Source organism: Micropterus dolomieu, linkage group LG01, assembly GCF_021292245.1.
Source record: "Micropterus dolomieu isolate WLL.071019.BEF.003 ecotype Adirondacks linkage group LG01, ASM2129224v1, whole genome shotgun sequence".
Taxonomy (NCBI): domain Eukaryota; kingdom Metazoa; phylum Chordata; class Actinopteri; order Centrarchiformes; family Centrarchidae; genus Micropterus; species Micropterus dolomieu.
Genome location: NC_060150.1, coordinates 17,393,140 through 17,407,550, shown reverse-complemented (window position 1 = coordinate 17,407,550; position 14,411 = coordinate 17,393,140). Strand labels below are relative to the sequence as shown.

General features: G+C 40.7%; 1 long non-coding RNA gene across 5 annotated transcripts in view; it reads left to right on the top strand.

Moving 5' to 3' along the window:
• LOC123977645 overlaps nucleotides 1-14,411 on the top strand; it is a 94,213-nt gene that overhangs the window by 42,071 nt on the left and 37,731 nt on the right. For all 5 annotated transcript variants that reach the window (XR_006826727.1, XR_006826729.1, XR_006826731.1 and 2 more), the window contains exon 4: nucleotides 9,618-9,684. This is a non-coding gene — a long non-coding RNA (uncharacterized LOC123977645). The remainder of the gene's footprint in view (nucleotides 1-9,617; nucleotides 9,685-14,411) is intronic.

Below are 14,411 nucleotides of genomic sequence, written 5' to 3'. Positions count from 1 at the left end.
GAGTAAAAAGGGTATTAAAATTAAGGAGGGAATCATGGCAGAAATCAGCCTTTGCTTTACCACAGGGGAATGGAGCAAATAAAAGCCACGGAAATGAAAATAAATAAGCTTTGCTAATACCTCACCTTAAGGAGCCGGAGCTGTACCCAGCTGAACCGCTGCTGTTTGCCGGTAATTTGTTTGCGGACTTTATTATTAAGCTGTTACACAGGCTGTTTGACCTTCAGTAAGGATAGCTGGTGGTTAAGGGGAGGGCTTTTTCAACTAAATGTTCTCTATGTTAAAATGGTAAAAGACTCCTGTAGTGTCAAGTGGCCTACCAAGGAGATACAGTGGTTTCTGTTCAGAACATCGTCTTTCCTGGTTTAGGCTGCTGAAACAATTCAAAAGGCAGATTCCTTTTGTAGAGGAGAAAAAAAGAAGACTGTGGCAATCACTCACATTTCTTGGGTAGAAAACAGTTACGATTTGAGTGTCTGCTCCAGTCTGGAGCAGTTGGTTTTGATAAATTGTGTTATGCAGTATTTAAGGATCCAATACATGTCTACATTAAAACAATTGGACTATTTTTATTGTTAAACCCTGTCAGTGAATTTGGACTAAAGTTTATTACATTGTTAAACAACCAGACTCCTCTGAAGGCAGCGAGACACAAAACAAAGGGGACCTATTATGCTCATTCCCAGCTCTATATTTTTATTCTGGGACTCCACTAGCGTAGCTTTTCATGATTCACAGTTCAAAAATGTATTTTACACTGGCCCTTTATGCAGCCCCTCAATTCATCCTCTGTTAAAAACAAGCCTGTTTAAGGCCCTCCTCTCTAAAATCTCACTTTCTTCTGATTGTCCAACTTCCAGAAGCCTACATTGACTACCAGCGTGCTCGACGGCATATAAAAGCTAGAGTAACTTATCTTGTAAAATAGCAATGTGGGGCACTAAATTTGATAAATTTACTGAACATCAGACCACAAATGAGACAAGAATTAGGTTGGAAAAATGATAGATGCCACTGGAGCGGATTGTTTCTGGGGGTCAGGTCTCACTAATTAACATTCAAAAACACCCAACTTTTATAAGTTTATACAATTTTTTTTTCTGGTTTTCCCTCTGATTTCCTTCAGCTGCTCAGCCTCAACTCTCTGGGATTTATGGAGTTTCCAGATGACGAGAAGTTAGACATGCAGCTACTGGCCCTATTATTATATTAGAGATATATATAGATAGATATATAGATATATAGATATATAGATATAGAGAGAGAGAGAGAGAGAGAGAGAGAGAGAGATAATGTGTGTGTATGTATACATGTATGTATGTATAAATATATGTGTGTGTGTGTGTGTATATATATGTGTATATATGTATATCAGTATACTGGTAGCTAGAAGAGCGTGCTGGATGAGAGAGGTTTTCAGAGATATATATATGTGTGTATATATGTATGTGTATGTATATACATATATGTATATGTGTTTGTGTGTATGTGTGTGTGTGTGTATATGTATGTATATATGTATGTGTGTGTGTGTGTGTGTATGTGTGTATATATATACATACATACATACATACATACACACATACATGTGTATGTGTGTATATATGACAGAACATAAAGGAAAGCATAATAGGTCCCCTTTAAGGTTTAAGTTGGGTTCACTACCTTCTAGCTCTCCTCACAGAGAGTTTACAGTCTGTGACGCCAATGTCTCTCCATCCACCATTTCACCCACATTAGGCTATAGCATGTCTTTCTTTGTCTTTCCTGTACAAAATGCATAATAAATGAGCAAGACAAATTGTTTATTAATGGGTGTTAATTTCTGTTTTGCACAGGCAAGCAAACATTCAAAGCCCACAGACCTTTAATTGTAGTTCACCTGTCCACTATATTTACTCTCTGAGTATGTGCTTTATCACGTCCTCAGTTTCAGTTTCAATAGAAAGAGTGTTTTATATTTATATTACGGAACAGGCTAAACTTTTTGTACTACTGTCAATAGTTTTGTACTAATATAGCCACATGTACTGTGCTTGTTTGCGCAACCCAACTTGTAAGATGGACCCACTGCCAAAGAGTCTGTGGGCTTGAAGAGGTCAACTCCTTATCTTTCTTCCTGCAGGGGGGGAAAATGTCAAACATTATCTGGATTTTAGATAAAAAAGACAAGTATGCAACCGTTGATCAACAAAAGCCAAGAGACGTGCTGTGTAGGACTCTGGGTGCCTTTCGATATGAGACACACAGGTCTTCAGATATAACGGCCTCAGTAATATTGTATAAGGGGTTTTCACTTTGAAGTTTAAATTGGGGAGAAGTAGGTGTCTGGATGTTTCAAAAGGTGGACATCTCTATTTGGAAACTCTTAATATTCAGTGTCTTTGATAGGTTACTCTTCTTTCATTTCCTACAATAAAGTGTTAACAGTGTGAGAAAAGAAAAATTCAAGGGGGGGGGGGGGGTAAATTAACCTTAATATCAGGCCCGTATGACAGTGTTTTCATCTGCTAATTTCTCAAGCGTCATAATGAGACGGTACTGAGCGATGAAGCGATTTGAATTTAAATGATATAATACTTGAGATAGCCCTAATTCACCCATACATATTTAATCTGACATATTATCTCGCTGCTGCGACGCCCTGATATGATATGACAGCTCGGCCGCTGCGCCGGCAGGAACGAGGGAGGCGGGCGCTGCAGTTTGGAGAGCACATTGTTAAAAAGAAAGGTGGTGGAGAATTCGCTCTCTGCAATCATAGCCGCTTTAGACGCCAAGTGGGTTTGTCATCTTAGTGACAAAAAGCAGTGATATACTGATGGAAATTGAGTTTATACATTTCTACATGCTGATACAGCACAGAGCCTTAAGAGGAGAAGGGTATAGAAGCATTTTTTGGACAGTTGACTATATCAAATATAACTAAATTACAAACACTATAATCCTTACTCATTTATGCTATTATAATAATTATTTTGCAAAACAGTTTGTGACATTTTTCAATAGCTGTATTCTCATGAATTTATATAATTTACTTTTTCTCTGCATCTACCTCTGTTACCCATTTTCTACACTTCTTCACGTTTTGTGCCTGCATTCTGGTCTATTTTCTGCTTCATTGGAAGTAGATATTGTTCTTTGTATCATCTGTGATAGGTTTTTCCATGTGAACAGCGCAAAATGGTACAGACTTTTTTTTGGATCACTGTGTAACTGTTGTAAGACTTTCCAAACTGAAAGTCTTACTTGGTCTCTGACATTAGATCGTTTTTGTCTGTTCTTTTCTTTTCTCCCTCTTGTCACGTGTGGTCTACTGACCTCATTGGTTTTGTGTCCCTTCAGTGACTTTCCTTAGCAATGACATAGATTCTCCAAGGAAGGAGGGACCATTCATCCAAAAGATATTCCCATATCTTGGTCCAGAATCCCTGTAGGTGTTGGGTCAAGATCTGGTAACTATGAAGCCATATCATATAAGATCACTTTCATCAAACCAGAGAGCCCTCATGCCTCGAACATAAGCCTCTCTCAAGTGTAATCCCTCTATCCCTGTATCTGTGCAGCGATTTTTGCATAGTGGCTACACGCCAAGCAAGAATTTGCTGGACAAACATAGACATACAACCAGTCACACTCACATCTAAGGACAATTTAGGTAATTTTAGATCCGCATTTCTTTGGACGGTGGGAGGAAGCACCCGGGGTTGAACCCGGGCCCTTCTTGCTGTGAGGCAACAGTGCTATCGTGCTGCCCCCAAGCAAGAATTTGAGCCTTCAAATTCAATACAAAAAAGAAAAGTAATTTATTACCATATGAAGATATTATTTTTTGTACCATTCAGGTTGGCCTTAAGAACTTTTTTATTTTGCTATACGCCTTTGATGAGCAAACTGAGGCGACCATGGTATCCAGTTCTCTTTATACATCAGTGCATGAAACACTTTCTTGCTTTATGTTTGCCCAAACGTTCTACCAGTGGCTCACCTGAGTAGCCCAGGTGGCCTCCATGTGCTTGTGTGCCCACTTATTGACCTCACTCTTTGAGGATTTCTTTCTTGAAGTTAAACCAGTTTAAAAACAGGTACCTTGTCGCGCAAGTTTAATAATCCGCTGAACTGGCAGGTGCTGCTGCTGTTAACACACAAAGAATCACTCAACCTGAGCTCCACTCACCTCAGATGTGACATCTCCCGCGTAGGCCATAAGCAGCCGACTGTGCTTTTGTGCCAGGGGATAATTGCAGCTATAGGAGGGTAAGAAATAAGAGATTTGCTCAATTAACCAATATAGCACAGCTGAGGACGGCACCTGTGCATATTGGAGTCCCTGTTCTTTTTTGCAGATAACATGGCCGATTACCCTCTGGAGTACGCAGCCACCGAGCTTTGTCTGTTATATCCCCTACCTGGTGCAAGGCAGGGAATAGCGCAAGCAACCACATTGTGTTTAATTGCTCTCTGGGTGTTAATATGCGCTTGTGTTTGGAGTGTTTCATTTTCACCCGCCTGGTGTAATGATAAGCAGATCACTGGCTGCCAGTTTTTAACAGTTGGATAAAATCTCAATAGTTCTGGAAACCTGCAACTCATTTGAGCAGGAAGAGAAATCCTGCAGTTTTTCTGTATGAGCCCAAAGTCAGAGTCATTGTGCCTGAACATTGTTTCTCTTAAATATAAAAAGTGTTTTCTTAAATATAGGTTTTTAAACATTTTAAAATGTTTTTCTGCCAGGTATGCATACAACAAAGACTGGTTTCAACAGGCTGCTGTGATTGTTACTGGCCTAAATGTTTTTTCAAAAAAAGGATTCAAGATAATAAGTAAACTTATGTAAAACGATTCAGTAATTAAATTTAGTTTTACAGCAGCAATGATTTCATCCACATTAAACAATAGCAAAAAACGGAGGTAAAGTGAAAGTTTTATTTGTTAAGACCATAAACTGGATTAGTTTTGCCATTTTCAAAAGGTCTAACAGTAGGGGGCCTGTTACTCACTATACTATAGAAAAATTTATCCTATAACTTTTTTTCTGGCTCCATTAAAACCCTATTAATGACACGTATACCAATAATATCAGATACCATCATTAGAGGCTTTAAAGTCCACTTTGTTCTTCAGCTGCTGCCAACTGCAGCTTTACTCTGAAGCCAATAATTAGCTTTCCTGTCATTCCACCCCCTATAGATGCTCTACATTACATGAGATCAGATCAAATGGTAAAACACAGTAATCTTTCTCTTTCGGAGAAGTAAAATAAACGGTGTGCACCGGCGTTGGTAACGGTGCTCCTTGTTCCCCAACACAAACAACCCAGACAATTTCTGCTGGCAACATTGCCTCAAAAAGGAGAAAAAAAGTTGGTTAGCAGATGTCAGTTGTTGTGTTTATCTCGGCGGTTTTCCTTCACTCATGCATGGATCTTATATCAAAGAGGGCTTATCTGAATAAAGTGCTTAAAAGCTTTTCAGACGCCTGGTGATCTGAACAATTTTTGGCTTGATCTGCAGACTAAACAAACCATAATGATGCAAGCTTGTGTAAAGATGTACACAGCAGTCAAGCAACAAATGCCTGCGCTTGATGTTTTTATTAATGTTTTCTCTTCTTCTTTTCATCAGATTCTTTCCATATCTTCACTGTTTTGGATCTAAACACCAGGGTAACTTCTTGTTTGCTCCTGCAGAGGTGCAAAGAAAAGGGCATAAATTAATGCACCAAAATGGAAAGAAACTTGTCATCTGCTGTTTCTGTCCAGGCCTTGCAAACTCAAATTTCCCTCAGGACGGTAAAGGGGATTGCAGTATGTTCTATGCAAGACATAATCAAAAATATTCAAATATCCCTGCAGTCAGTTGGGAAATGACAACAATCCTGCAGAAAAGGTGTATTTTCTAGGACGATATAATAAGCCGACCGCCACTCCTGCCTCCGCAAAGTGAAAGCGACAACGGCATTAAGTTTTTAACACTCTCTGTATTTTGTAACAAGGTTGGATGTGGGAAGAAAGTTAGCAGACATCCTCTCAAGACCTGCCGGTCTCATTTCAATGCTGAGATAGGAGCGTCGGGGCTCTCCTCTGAAGTCACAACTTCTGGCTCACATGACGGGAGGCAGACGTGGCGAGATCTGCTCACTAAAGCCAATCAAAAGACCTGAATTCTATTTGTTTTGTTTCAAGGGAAGACGACAAAGGGGGCCTCAAGGTCTTCTTCAAGATGGCTCTGAAGCCTGAGAGGAGACAAAAATAAAAAAAATGAGAAGGGGTAGAAGGAGAAAAAGGGAGGACCGAGGCTTTCAAGTGCCCGTCCTTGGTGGGACCTTTGCCGCGGTGCCAGGTACACAGCTTTTAGGAGGGGAGGGGTGAGGAGGAGGGGGCTGTTTTTTTCATGTTAGTGCGTGGTTGGGAGTTATTAATATTCTCAAAGACAAAATTTTCTACCCCGGATTGAAATAATGGATCATACTTAAAAGGGGAAGAACTCATTTCAGGTTTTAATACGGTAAGCCTGTTGGAACCAATTATTGGAGGTGCTTTGCCATTGTCATCTTGCATTTCTCCTTGAGGAGATTAACTGGCAATGCTGAAAAGGCCTCGCAGTATCCGGGATTTCGCTCATTCTGAGAATCTGCCTGAAATGGAATATTTTTCTTGATTTGTGTGTGTATGTGTGTGTGTACTGTACGTCTGTGTTCGTGTCAAGTTCCAACGTGTTTCACGTATTTTGGCTTCATGTTCTACCTAATTATTGCAATTTGATCCTAAAGCAGGAGTGGCCTAATCCTCTGCTGTAGTGCAGAAATCCTGTTTCAGAAACTTTGGTAATAAATTTGGCCTGTTTTAATAGAGACTGGGAAAGTAGCACTGTGACGGCAGAAGGACGGCCTCCCTGGGAAGCTCCTCTGTTTCCTCACATGCAAATTCATGTGAGGAGATGGTGGAGGCAACTTGCAGAAAGTTGGAAGAAGTTGTGGAAGGAAAAAAGCAGAAATCCCTCGTTTTTCTTATGTTCCCTGCTCCGTTCCCAGACTGTCCCCTGAATGAATGCTAGAGGCTCTGTGTATGTGTATGTGTGACAGGGCAACTTTTGCAGTCACATGCAGTAGTTTGCCTGCTAGCACAGAGCAGCATTATATATGCTCTGTGTTTGTTCTGCGAGCAGTAATTCACCTTAAAACCCTGGTTTGCAAATGTATAATAAGGTGTGGAGCTTTATCCAGAGATATGTGATCTAACTCATGATAAAATTACATTAACTTACATCAACAGGACATTGTGTGTCTCTGTGTGCCAAAACATAACTGATCGGTTAGACAATTGTACAGGTCTGGAGGTTTTGGCCTGAGCCCCAACAGTTAGTAAGGTTTTTCATCTTGACTTGACCTAGCAACAAATTCAGCATTAACATCATTACTAATAGTAACATTCAATTGTAATATGCATTTTAAGGCTCAAACGCGACCTCAGCCTATAACATGCACAGTCCACATTTTTCTGGTCTTGATGTAGACCTCTACAGACAGTTTCCGTTACGCCTGATCACGCTATTACTATAAATTGGAATAGGCAATGTTTTGAGAGAGGTAATCTGTAGCTCATGCCTATCAGGATAAAGTTTTTTCAAGTCATATAGAATAATAATTTAAAAAGTAAAATGGTCAATCCAATTGACCCTTCACTAATCCCCGCCCCCCTAGTTACTGTTGCTAAATCCGACAAACTGTTGGCGCTGCCACTGTCTATTACTGCGCTCTCTGGAGAAATTGACAAATTTGTTGGAAAAAGCGATCTCAGAAAGAAGCAGAAAGTTTTGCAGTTGCATTATACATTTGAAGGTTGTATTCAGGCTGTCAAACTGACTCAAACAGACGTGAAAAAAATTAAAGATAGAAGCTAAAGCCTACCGATCACACAGTAAAAGTGAACCACCGCATCCCCCGACGATTGAGACAAAGACAACGATATGAACGACTACAACACCGTTCCTGTAAAGCTGGGTAGGCCTCTATTCATTATTACATTCATTAAAAAGCAAAACAGTAGGGACTTATTACGTTACATTCAGTCGGAAGTTAGCTCGCATTAGCTAACTGACATTACATTAGGAACAATCCACAGCCAACATTTTTCTGGAATTATTTCAGGTTTTGGAAAGAGAATAAATCGTACTTCTCCTTTCAACTCTCTCTGAGTAGCGACTGTAATTATTACAAGTGCCCCAGGTACAGCGTTTGACCATATCTTAGAAAAATACAGCCGAAAAAAAGCTAGAAAACGACTCATTTTGAATTAGAGTCAATGGAGTGCAGCCATGAAAGTGTCGGACCTCAGAGTGAATCCTATACTGCACTGTGATTGGCCAGCTGCGTATTAGGGGCGTGGCTTAGCAAAGGGTCAATTACTTGACTTTGGGTAGGGCTGTTAGACGATGTCATCATCCATGAGCGATGGCTGACAGACATCACGATGTTGAGCCGGCATTGCGATTGTAACCCCCTCCCCCTCAGCCAAAGAAAAAAAATCTAAATTTTTCACATAATACCACGAACATTATTATTATTATTTTTTTTTTATAAAGTTCGCTAAAATACACAGAACTCTTTTTTCCATATTTTTACACCCGTGATCTGATATCACTGCACAGCAGATGAGCCGCATGCCGGCTCAACTGTTAATGACGTAGCGTATGAAACACCTGGTCCGTGACTTACATTTATTCATTTAGCTGACGCTTTTATCCAAAGCGACTTACAATTGCTATATATGTCAGAGGTCGCACGCCTCTGGAGCAACTAGGGACACAAATGGGAATCGAACCCAGGTCTCCTACACCAAAGGCAATCATCTTATCTATGCACCATCACCACCCCGTCTTGTAAGGTAATAGGGCACCAAGTTTTTTACGAGTGAAGTCTTTGCGGCCGCTAGCCCCCTGCACGCCCCACCAGATGTCATTGTCGATCCCGATGTTTCATTGTAGACATCGTACAATAGAAATTTTGTAGACATCGGCCAACCCTAACTTGATTACTCATTTGGTAATCACACCTAAAGTCAGTCAGTCCACCCATTTTCACTTACATACTATACAATCCCTTATTGCAGACCTCTTATAATAGTTGTGTGGAGTGGAGATTTGTCCTAATGTTACATAATGTAAGGTCAGAATATGTCTGATTGTGACCCTGTTTGTGCCTGATTGGCTCGTCTTAGTGTCATGACTGAGGCATAACTGACACACTGTAAAACTGGGCTTTTAAATATCTTTCTATGTAATAGAATCCTAAATCAGTTCAAGCCATTTAAGAGTCAGACCTTCTCCCAGAGACGCATATGGAAAGATTTGACTTTGATCTAGATCTGTACAGTAGGTCTTTACTGTACACAGGGTGATAATAGTAGAAATTATGGTGACATTTATTATCTAGATTGTAGTGGAGTTTAAGACAATAATAGCTATTTTTATACAGATAATTTCTAAAGTGACTAAACTCTTCCTCATGTTGTTCAAGAACCTCAGGAGAGCCTCTCAAGGCCTTCTGGAGGACCTTAGACCCCATGTTGAGAACCACTCAACTCATCTAATAGGATGTGTCTCTTCTTTACCCTCCAGGTTTTTTAATCTTCTTTCCTCATCGCTGATGTTCACAAACACAGGCTGCTCTGCCTCTGCTCTGCAGGTAAGATGACTGTGACTGGTCTTCTCTATCAGACTATAACACTTGAACGGGATCTGGCGTCTTTTATCACAATGTAATATTACATGTGCTACCTAAACCTCACTGCAGGACATGCTCCTTTGTTATTTTCAGACACCCCCCCCCCTTCCCCACGAGTGCCAGGAGTGAGCATCGTTCTCGGATCATTACTCCTCAAAGAAATTTAAGCGCGGGTTGCCATTTAATTTTTTTCCCTCCCCAAATGCAGTCCGTCATTAGAAATCCTAGCTGTCATGGCAATGCCATTTTTGGTGTGGAGTGTTTGTTGCCTCATTTCTTTTAATTTTATCTCCATTAGCTTAATTCTTTTTTAATATTTCCATCTAACGAACTTTACAGTCCATTTTGTCTCAGTGTCTTGCTAAGCGAGTTTTATGAAGCACGCAGTTGGCTTTTCCATTTGAGAGAGGGGGAGATGGGCAGGGAAGGAGGGGGTAATCGAGGAGGGCCTGGTGCTTTTGTCAGCTTATTTTTGGCACCTTAGCTAGCAGTTCTGCTTCTTCGCCTTGATTATACAAGCAAACAACTGCATGAAGTTCATTAACAATAAAGCACAGGCTAATTAAGCCGAGCCCCTTAGACAAACCAGTGCTGTCATCCCGCATGTGTTCGGAGCTGATTGAGCTGTTAAAGATTTACCTTCACTTGTCTTTTACCTACTTCGCTCCCTCACAAGGGCCTTTTGCTGATTTGTCTCAGAGGGCGTTTAACCTTATAGAGAGTCAGCTGCTGCCATTTGGGTTGTAAACATTTTACTTCAAGGTAGAGTAGCCTTACAAGGCCGAAATGCTGTTTACTTCCTGCTTTCATTACGTTTCGCTTTAATAAGCTGCAGGTGCCATCAATCTCCCCAATGAATTCTGTCTATATGTCTATTCATGTATCTATATATCTAACAATCTCTACATAATGTTGTTAAACAGCACACTGATCCTGTTACACTACAGGCTGTGACGTGGCGCCATAAATTACATGTGAATCAGTCCCGTGTCTGCCCAGAGGTTGTGAGATACACCATTAGCAAAACGGCCCTCCAGCCCTTTGTTAATATAATTTGCTTAATTGCTCTCTATCAGTGTACAGATGAGACGTGTTCGCTTGCAGAGGTCTGCAGAGAGCGTTCTGGACATATTTGTTTTAATTCTCATATCCTCTTATGGTTGCTGATCCCGTTTTTTTGCTTGATGTCCACTGATGACACATTGTAGTGGGTAAAGAGGCCATCCCAGAGGGCTAACTGGAGGGACATCAACTTGATCCAAACAATGGATAAATGCAGGGTTTAGGGTTAGGTTTCTGCCTAGAACTTGATTACACTGCAAAGTCAAACATTGATTTGCATAAACAGTATCTACAAATACTTTCACTCAACTTTGATTAAATTATTTACCTGTACCTTATTTAGACTTTTTATGAATTGTTACTTATTTTAAAGATGCAAAGTTTTTGCCCACCAACAAGAAATGTGATTTTCACCCTTCTAAAGACATTTGAATTTCTGTGCAAATATCCTGAGACAATGTCTCATAGCCTAATCCAGCACAGAAAAAACCCTAAGAATGAGGCCTTTCCTTGCTCAATCATTCTTGGACATCCCTTGTTACAGAGGCCTGATAATATAGAGACCTCAATTGACAACCTCAGTCTACAAGCTATTTCTTGTAACCTTCAGGCTACCTACAGCTGCAGCTTCTGCCTTCATCTCCTCCTCCTCCTCATCTTTGGTGGTGGCTCTGCTTCACCCCAGAGAGCTACAAGCCGCCGCTCCCCGCTGTGACGGCTCCTCTTCGGTGTTTAATTACAGGGGAGGCTGAGAAGTCTGCCTCTCCTCTGATGAGTCGAGGGATGAGAGACAGAGGGCTGAGCGGCGGAGGCTTGGCTTAAAGGAAGTGACCTTAACCCTGTGTTATGCGTAAGCGTGGCTCCTGATTGGTGCAAACAGAGATGGAGGTGGATGAAAGGCTATTTTTAAAACCATTGGTTCTTGCAAAGGTTTGTCTTCACAACCATTTTTGTACTTTTGTTCTGAAATCTGACTTCTGTGAGGCTCTCTTTTTCATGCTGCAGAAAAACTCAGATCTGAGCCACATGTTTGGACAGAAAGTCCTTATTGGGACGCTCTAACTGAACCACAGAACCATGCAAAGGTTCAGTGCTTAAAGGCCTCTCCAGGCAGCAATTTTGGAAGGAGGGGAGAGTATTACTCCCGCTGGTTTCATGACTCTCTTCAGTGTTATAAATCTCACCGATCCAAAGTTACAGGATGTACAGTACCATTTATGTATCTATTTATCCTTCCAGTTTGTGGAACAATCCAGACTTTGGCAGTACATTATAAGAACTTGAAAGTTTTCAAGTGACACTGTCACAGACAGAGCAGTTAACAATGAGCACCATAAATGTGTGATCAAACATAGCCAGTGTGTCTGTAGGTAGAAACTCCCTTTAGCACTTTTTTCAAAGCTGCTCTAGAAAAGAGAAGTTGTCTGTGATCAAAAGCCGTGAAAGGAACCTGAACAAAGACACAGTGTGCCAGTTTGAAGACGGGCGCAACATACGAGCCGTCAAAACGGCGATATGAATCTGCGCTGTAATTCAGAGAAAAAGAGATTAGAAGAAGATAATGGTCTCATATCTCAAAAGTTAACAGTGAGGCCCGCGTGAACTGTGAATAATCTTATAATTACTGATCTAATGCCATTAGGCCTGACAGAAATAGAGAAAGCAACGCTTGGATGGGGCACAGTTAATCAACTGTACGCTCCTCGTTGGATCATCAGTACCCCCACGCACGCTAAGACCACGAGTGATGATAGGTATGAGTTTAAATGACAGCTTAAAGGAACATTACGCCGCATTCATATTTGGTTAACTTCCCCTACCAAATGGTTCAAAAACGTGACATTTTTTTAATGTTCCTTGCAGCCTTACATCGCCCCCTCAATTTGTGAGGGGTTTTTCGTTCTCGTTTTTTTTGCCTCAGGCTATTCTTCAGGGGAAATCCAGACTGACTGGAGTTCCCTCACCTTGTGTGCTCGTTTGATCCCCAGCACAGAGGCAGACTGCTGATCTGTCCGTGTTAAGCCTCTGTTCCAGGTTGTACTTGCAATGTGAGAATGATAACAAAAAGTGCAGCGCTGGAGGCTCCCCTGTCTCTGATTCATGTTATTTTCTTTTATTTCTCTTCGTGTGGGAGAGAACGCCGTGACAAAGTGCACACCCAGAGTTTGACAGTTTAAAGAAAAGATCCACCCTCAGATTGTCATCGACTGTTTGATCTCATCAGTCTGTGATGTTCAATTTGATGGCAAACTGTTTTAGTTGAGCCAATTTTTCCTCAGTGATTGCTGCACGTAAAATGCTCATATTGTCTATATTTGACCGGTTATCCGTGGGAGGAAGAATACCTATTAAATAGAGCTACAAATGTAAAAATAGCTGTGTTAAAAAGTGTCAAAATATCTCAGGCTGGATCTTTGCTTCTTTGCTCACTAACAAACACGTAGAGGTTGCTTTTTTTGCCTTTTCCTCATAATTTAGCACTTACAATAATAAAAGGCTTAACTTGATTTAAAGAAAACATAATCACTGAAATCTGATGGCTGAATCGACCCAGGACATGACACAGGTCTGTTTCAGAATGATACAATGACCTTCACAGGAAGTACAGCATGGTAATTTTTTAGAAAATGTTCACCTTTATTGAAAAATGAAGAGGGGGTCAGGAAACAAGGGGAGAGAGAAGGATTTGAGATGCAACACTTAATGTTGAATAAATAGATCACCAGTGGGTTTTTCTATGGCTTCCTTAATGCACTGGCTTTATGCATTGTGCACAGTTTACATATCTTTTTTTAGACACAAAAAAACAGTTACATATGTATCAATTCCAAAGGAAATTGCAAGCATTATATAGTTTAATAGTCCTGGGTGATACATGGTGGTAGATGTGTGGTTAAGGCTCGTGTGGTTACTGTAATGGATGAAAATGTCCTTTTCTTGCTCTACTTTGAAGCTGATAGTCATTTGTCCTTTGTCTTTCTTTAACCCCCCCTTTTTTACTTTCAAAAAGGATGATACCTTTTGCAGATGTCTGTGGTTTGCATCTGACTGTAACAACACGCTCAGAAGCTCCAGGAATAAACAAGTGTGTCAGAACACTTTGACGCTAATGGTGTCTCCCCAGATGAAGTTCCAAAATATACAATTTTCATTTACAGGCGGTCACATTTTGGGAGCCCCGAGAGTAAGACTTTTGATTACACAACCTGCCATCTCTGTTGGAAGTTGGTCTTCCAGGGAATAAACATGGACCATAATTAGGGAGACATGCAGATACAGTAGATGAGGTGATGGTGGTGGGCTGACTGGACCGGTCTCTGGGCGGGAAACGGCTATAATATTTATCTTAAACGTGTATTTTAGTCTTTTCAATGTTTTCATGCTTTTATCTTGTATTGTTTTTGTATTATTGTCTTTTGGGTATTATTGTCTTTACACTTGTTAAAGCACTTTGTAACTTGTTTTTTGTGCTCTACAAATAAAGATTAGTATTATTATTATTATAATGAAGGCTTTTTAAATTTGGACTGGAAGTGGACTGATGGGCTCCCGGCTCTCCCCAAACATTTGGAGGTTTCAGACTTTTTTGTGTGTGTGTGTGTGTGTGTGGGGGGGGGGGGGGGGGG